Source organism: Eucalyptus grandis, chromosome 5, assembly GCF_016545825.1.
Source record: "Eucalyptus grandis isolate ANBG69807.140 chromosome 5, ASM1654582v1, whole genome shotgun sequence".
NCBI classification, from domain to species: Eukaryota; Viridiplantae; Streptophyta; class Magnoliopsida; order Myrtales; family Myrtaceae; genus Eucalyptus; species Eucalyptus grandis.
Genome location: NC_052616.1, coordinates 3452435 through 3460227, shown reverse-complemented (window position 1 = coordinate 3460227; position 7793 = coordinate 3452435).

Sequence of the window (7793 nt, the reverse complement as noted above, 5' to 3'; positions counted from 1 at the left end):
GTTTTGCATAATTTCTCTTTTTAATATTAAGGCCAATAGATTAGAACAATCCGGCGGCCACAATTTCTTGGATTATGCACTGGAATTTACTCGTGTCTACTTTTTGCTTTTTAACAACTGAGTACGAACTTTGTTTCACACCGAAGACCAACAAAGTATTTTTAAAACGTCATATCTAAAGAGTCTAAGGTCTCATTTATGTTGGGAGAGCTACCTATGTATTTTGAAGATGAAAAAATAAAATAAAAGTTGTGAGATATAATATGTGTATTTGACAGGGCAGACAAAATTGTTCCTATGCATATGATGTTAACATCATGTTAGGATGTTTGTGCTAGTGGAATGCTTCATTTATCTGCAAATGGACAAAGATGCTAAGTGGAAAGTGTTAGAGTTGGAAACCCTTTTTGATTTTGGTGAACAAGTGGGGGATGCGGTTCGTCAAATCTTGAAGGGACCATTCTATAGAGAAAGTTCGCGCTATAGACAAAGTGGATAATACTACATGAATCTGGAAGCCAAAGTCCAGTTCTTTGTGAATTATGTCCACATTCAGATTGTAGTTTAGTAGCCAATTTTAGACTTTGGAATCCATGGAGAAAGGTTCTGGAGAAGCTTAATGGGGGATCATCATTTTTGATTAAACAGAATACGTGTCATAATTTGCAGAGGGAACTTAGTCTATAGTTCATTAATTAGTTCCGAGCGAACGTTCTGAACTAATCACAACCCTTGCAACAGCTACTTTGATGATTTTGCATACTCCAACTTGCAAATCAAGTTTGGAGGACTAGATATATATGCATCAAAGTGGTTGTTGAAGATTGGCTGAGTTGATTGAAGCACTCTCTTGTTTGTTCTTTCTTCTTTCACTTATTTTTTCAAAAAAAATCTTGTGAAATCTAATTGTAATTCTCTGAGAGAATGGTTTAATAATTGTAAAAGCGTGCTTTGAGGATAGAGTGAAGTGTGTGTACTTGTAGAGCAACCCTTGTGGAGTGGCAATCTCATCTGTAAGATGCTGTTGAAGGTTTCAATAGTTGCACTGACTGACTCCAGCTTTGATTTTGGGCTCTTAGGGCTAGGAGAGTGGAGCGAATCGACACCGAATCCTTGTGATTTTGCTTTGCAATCTCTTCTGCCGTTTACTATATTTCTGTTGATAGATGATATTTGCTTTATATTGCTTACTTTGTCTACATTCATTTTTTTATTCTCTACACATTGTTTTTTGCACTTAATCGCGAAATTATTTTAGAATTCCTATAACAACAATTCATCCCCTCATGGTTGTTGTCAGTCCATTTAGTCATTGTACTCTGTTTTTGCAACCGTATTAGTCCTCATATCATTGATACAATGAAATTTTAAATACGGTTTTTTTTTTCTATTTACTATTCAAATGACACCAGCTATATAATTTAATGCTTGATCTGTATATGTACAAGTATTTATAATTAGTACAATGATTTATTTGTGATAATTGAACAAACTTATTTTTAAAGCTATATTGAAGGGTCGAGATTTCTTTGCACAAACTTCCACAAAACTACCTAAAATAATTTGCTTAGTGGCTTAACAAATCTTGACTGAACGTTGATTGGAAATTCTGACAAAATGGTTAAATTGTCATCTGAGCATGATACTAGAAGTGCGATTGTAATTGAACAAAATATAAGGACCAAAAACAAAATCCTCTCAAACTAGAGAGAAAGCAATCGATATGATTCCCTCCTTGTTTTTAACATTTTAGGGGAGTGAATATTTCTCCAATTAAGTAATCATGTTCAAGATTCGAAAAACAAGATCATAGCCATGAAGGTCGCATTCACGAATTCATAAGCCCTCGAAAACCTTAACAACTCTTCCCCTGAGATCCTGATAGACCATAGTTTTTTGACTCTGTCCGGCCGAAATTGTTAAATCTTCCCCTTGAATTATTAATCTCGAGTTGAAATTGCGAAAGATTCCTGTCAGGTGTCGGCCGAGAAAATAGTTTATCAAACAACATAATTTTCTCCTCTTTGGGGAAAAAAAAGGAAAAATCTAAATAATTACAGGTCTGTGCAACAAGCCTTCTTCGTCTTCATCTCACCTGACCATCAATCATTGACACGCACACCTCCACATGCAACCTTCTCGCCTTTGACCACAAAACTCTATTCTTCCGAGGACACGTGTCTCGTCGCCATTGACCCGGAGGGGGCCGAAACCCTACGTAGAAACCTCTTTTTTCTGGTTTATTTTCTCTCGCTTTTGAAAAACATCGCACCTGACACCACGGCTGCTCTTCTTTTCATGGTTTATTTTCAGAGTTTTCTGCTCGTCCTTTTTTGAATTAGGTTCTGCACAAAACGTCAAATTAAAAAATTAAAAAAAAAAGCGTTCCCCAAAATAATTCGAAGTTAATCATTTATACCGCAGAGGTGAATGATTAGGGGTAGCGAACCTCCCAAGTTTTTTAATTTCTGATGATTGGTCTTTTTTTAAATGGGGTTTTGTCAGAGTTTAATCTTAATTTTCTGACATAATTATGTTTTGACGTTTCCGCAGTTTAAGCCTGCCACTTTTCTTCTCTGGATAAAAAAAAGAAGCTGCTGTCGGCGGAATACCAAAAATTGCTCACATTAGTTTACTTGTCTGGTAAGATTTTACTCTCGATCTGGAAATATTAGTTGTGCGTATTAGTGGCAGCCAATTAACTTGGCCTGATGGTGTTATACAATTTAGGGTTTATTTTTTGGGCTTCTAGAAAGTCAAAAAGTTTTTTTTTTTTTTAAATTTCCCGTTAAAATAATAAATATAATCTCAATGTAAAAGATTTATAAGAAAAAAATGTGCAAATCTACGTCTCCATGTGAGATCATATGTAAAGATTTCTAGTGTTTACATTATGGAAAGATCATTTGTAAAGATTTCTAGTGTTTATATTTGATAGAAAGGTCAAAGGGGGTACGCCGTTGTAAAGGAAAAATGTTCAAAGTGAAAAAATAAATATCACTTGAAATATAATTTAATGTTTCATAGGTATGCGAGCAAGAGGAGGTATTTTACAAACAATTACATTGGGTGATGGTAATGCATTATGCAAAAAATGAGATACAACATGTGGTTGATGATGACTGATCCATAACACCTTACTATGACTGTTAGGTGGTATCATTGCCAAATAAATATTTTCATTTGAGTATTGAAATTTGGTCTGCTTTGATTAAATCCTAGCTTGGGCTCACACTAATTTAGTACTTTTAGAGGAAAATGTCTAAAAACGGAACAAGATAATCTAAACAACATTAAAATGGGGTTGCCACTCAAATGTTTAGCTCGATTGTGAAAATGAATAAGAAATCATTTAAATTTTGAAAAACTTACGAGAAATAAATATACATATACACACACATGTATATAGCTCTACAAATCAATATTGACATTTTGATTGGTATTAAACTTTTTATGTTGAATAAAAGTTAAAATATATGCGTTGCAAAATTTATAAAAAGTCAAAAGTCAAAAATAAAAGTCAAAGCACATAGGTTTATCGCTAGCTGCGCCATACACTTAAAGACAATATAGCACTTCATTTTAGATAGTGTGACTTATATCCAATTGATAAAATGTCTATGTATATAACTGTTTGTAACATTTTCTATTTCTTTCAAAACGGTTTATAGATTATGGCATTAACTTATGTTATATAGTATATAGTCTATTCAATTACCTTAATCATGGATTATAAAAATTCAAATTTAATTACATACATTATTTGGTAAATAAAGACGAAATTCATCTTTGTCTATATATTGAAATTTTAGATGAGGCAATAGCGCAAAAGTTTAGTTTCACCGTGACAATGTGCGAGTGCCTCTATACGGTGAAAAAGAAAATTAGAAATGTTGAGCTTCCATTTTTCTCCTTCGGCAAATTAGAGCCAAAATGGAATTTAGCTATTTGAATAGAAAAAGTTAGCCAATTGCTAATCTTTGATTGTGTATCTACTTTATTTTTAGGCATATATCCTAAGGGTCCTATACTGTGAACACTTAGACAAATCTAGCCTAAGTTCTTAAACGTGCCTTGAAAACACCTAAGCCGGTAACCTTGGGATAAAACTTTTAGTTTTGTCCTTCAAGTTCATTTTTTATTATATCAATTTGCTCCGTACGAGAATAAAATTTATAAAATTGCCTAACTTTCTTCAACTTTTGTAGTCCATAGGAAAGCTCTTTTTGTTGATTGGTTTAAAGCAATTTTTAAGGAAAGATACCAATTTAAATCTCTCAAGTTAGAATGAGACATTATAAGTATTATGACTTTTCTACAATGCTCACTTTAGTACCATAACTTTTCAGATGATTACTTGACCGCCACAACTTTTAATCGATTGCTTGAATATCACAACTTTTACAGAAATGTCCATCCTCGACACCAAAATGAGTTTCTTATGAAAGTCATGAAACTCATGACAATCTTTTCCCCCACGCAAACGTCCTTTTCCTCTCCACGGCCTTCTGTGAATAGGCTGTTCTCATCCCTTTCGTGAGCTGCGGGCACATGTTAAGGCTTGGGAACGAGGGAATTGGGTTAACCTGGATTGGGCTTTAAACAAATAACTCAGTCACGACACCCCAGTTTTTTCAACTTCCTGTCTGCCTCTTGGGCTTAACTTGTGGGTCTCCCTCCCACGCCATCACTGTTGATGAGCACGCCAATCATCCCCTGGACACTTGACCTCATGCTTGTGAAATTATAGTCCGGCACCACAGACCAACATCAATGCTGACCCTTCTCCTCATGCCGGTCATCCTATACGGCACATTGTCATATTAGCGATTTCCACTAAAAAGGGATTGGAAAGATCATATTGGAATTTCGCGCAAAAGTTTATGACTAAATTACTAAAATTGAAAAGTTTTGGATCAAATTGACATTAGAACAATAAGTTTGGGATCGATTGGATAGTTTACCCACCAAATAGGCTTAATCGGGTCACTTTAGTCTCGGGTTTTGAGTTCCCTATTGGATAGAACGAACGAAAGGGGAAAAAAAAGTCAACAATCTAACAGATTTGGTTGCTGGTGATAACGCAAATCAGGCTTGAAAATTTCTATTTACAGTGACAATTATGACAATTGTACTGTTACTCATTTGGTTATTGATACATTCATATCCTCAAACCTTAGCTCTACATTCAACTATATGTCCTTCAATCCTTCAGTTATTTAATGAATAAATTGGAACGGGCAAGATTTTGTTTATGTCGGCGTGAAAACACTAGACGGGCGAGCGGTGGTCATATCGGAAAAAGGTCCGCAACTCAATCGAAAAACAGGACAAGCCATTTAGTCAAAAGAAAGCCATCGCATCACATGTAGAAAAGCTTGAATGGAAAGGAATAGCAACCTAGGCAAGTGCAGAAGGTTCCAGATCGGTGAATAGAACAAAACCTGCATAGCTGGCGGTACGATGCACCAAATACAAAGCCTTCAACATCGACAGATTCCGACAATGCGGATGGCGAAGACAAGCCTAGAGAGCGGATTGAGAACAGCTTGCAGAGATCGGAACCACTTTTAGTAAAGCTTAGCCAGCCCAAGCACCCAAGCTGAGGGGACCAAAGACGTATGTTTTCTTCCTTCAACTCAACACCTTACTCTCGCAATATGTCTTTTACCCACCTCACGATTGGTCGCACATTGATGGGTGGCAACATGGCTAGACCAATTGTCCAGGCCTAACAAAGTGTAATTCACGTGTCAATCGGGTTCGATGAGCGCATTTTCCACTAGTCCAACAAGTGTCGACATCCACGATTTTATTTTCCAAAAGGTCGTCTTTACATATTTTCAAGAAATATCTGATTAGTTGAGATTTGTGATGAAAGAGAGAGATGTAGCATTTTGTGCGTTACCGAATGAAGAGTATAAGCCCCATATATATAGGATAAGAAGACAATTAGACTTAATCACAATTATTGAAAACTATAATTAACTTAATCTCAAAAATAGTAATCCTACATAGTAATCCAATATATATAACACATCACCCTACAAACTTAAGGTGAGTTGAAAGAAGTTAACTTGAATTTGGTGAATAAATCTAGAAAACGCTCAAGTAGATAGATGTGTGTTGGTGAAGACATTAACAATCTGTTTAGTGGATGAAATGGGGACAAGTTGAACAATACGGCAAGATGTGATATTAGATAAATGACTTTTTTTTTTCAATGTCTTTGGTATGTTCATGGTAAATATCATTATGCACAATTTGATTGGTACTTCGATTGTCACAATGAACATATATTTCTTTATGATGACACCCTCCCATTTTTTCTAGAAGCCATCATGACCATAATAACTTCAATGACATATTAGCAAAAACTCGATATTCTGCTATACTAGAGTGAAGGACAATAGTCTATTTCTTACCACCCCATGAGATAAGTGAGTTGCTAAAAAAGAAACAATAGCCTGTAATGGAAGTACGATTTTGAGGGTCACTAGCCTACTTGGCATAAAAATAAACTGTCCACTAGATCATGAAATAATGTACTCATGATATAGCAAATAATTCAAAGGATTGGAGCAAAATGAGTTGTACAGGATGTAGTCATGTATTGTCTAATAATGTGAACAACGTAGGCGGTGTCAAGTCGAGTAAAGTGAGACATATAAGATTGCTAAACAATCATCGATGAAGTGTAGGATTAGTAAGATGAGTCTTATCTTTGGCACCAAATTTTGGATTGGTCTCAATAGGAGTTGTAGAAACTTCGTTGTCAATGAACCCGGCTCCAAAAACTAGACCAGCGGCATTTTTTGCGCTGGAAAGATTATGATTAGACAAATCTGAATTGACCCCCGGACCCAAAAGTAGCTTTTCGCATTTCAAACTCGACAAATTAAACCCGTGACTTCTCTTGTCAGCTTTTCACATTTTGCGCATGTCCTGCAATATTATGGCCTGATTTTTGGGAGGCTGGGGAATGGAGATGCCGGTGGTATGTATGATTCTCCGGCGAAGTTGTTCATGGGAAGAATACGTATGTCCATTCTGTTAGTTAAAGAAAAAAATTTCCGTTGATTAAAGAAGCTTAATGTATTTTAGAAGTGTTTTTCAAGTTCTGCAAAGGGATCACAGAAATAAAAATGACAAATAAAGAGGGAGCAGAAAAATAAAAAATAGAAAAAAAAAGAAAAAGAATAGTAATAGGGGCCTGATTTGATAATAGTCGATTGCGCTTGATGTATTAAGCCCAGTTGTGTCCGCGAGGTCCAAGTTTAACTCATATTCGGATCGGGCCTCGGAATTTGGCCCTTTCCTCTATAATAAATATTTACAAATTCTAATTTCTTTCGGTTTCCGTTATATCCATGTAGCGCATTCTAGATTAGGATCACCTTTTAAGTTCATTCTAGCTCTTTCCTTTAGTAACTTTTTAGCCTAGGTTAGTTTAAGTCCAAGGTAGATTAGTCTTTTTTTTAAAAATGGATTCGATTCGATTTAGCTCACACGGGTTGCTGTCCTAAGACTCAATAATCAATTCATATAATATTCTTTATCCAACTCGTATTGGATTATTTTATCATACTTTACCTTTTACGTACTCTTTTACTACTGTATTAGATGTGTTGGTTATATGTCTTTCTACTGCTTTTGTGTTGTCTTTTAATTATTTTAGTTGAATAGTTAGATTACGTTTTAGATTCATAATAAACGTAAAAAAAAAAAAAAAAAATTCTAGTGCCCGAGAACTCCACGATTCTTATCCGCATGCGTCACTTTGTTGATAGAAA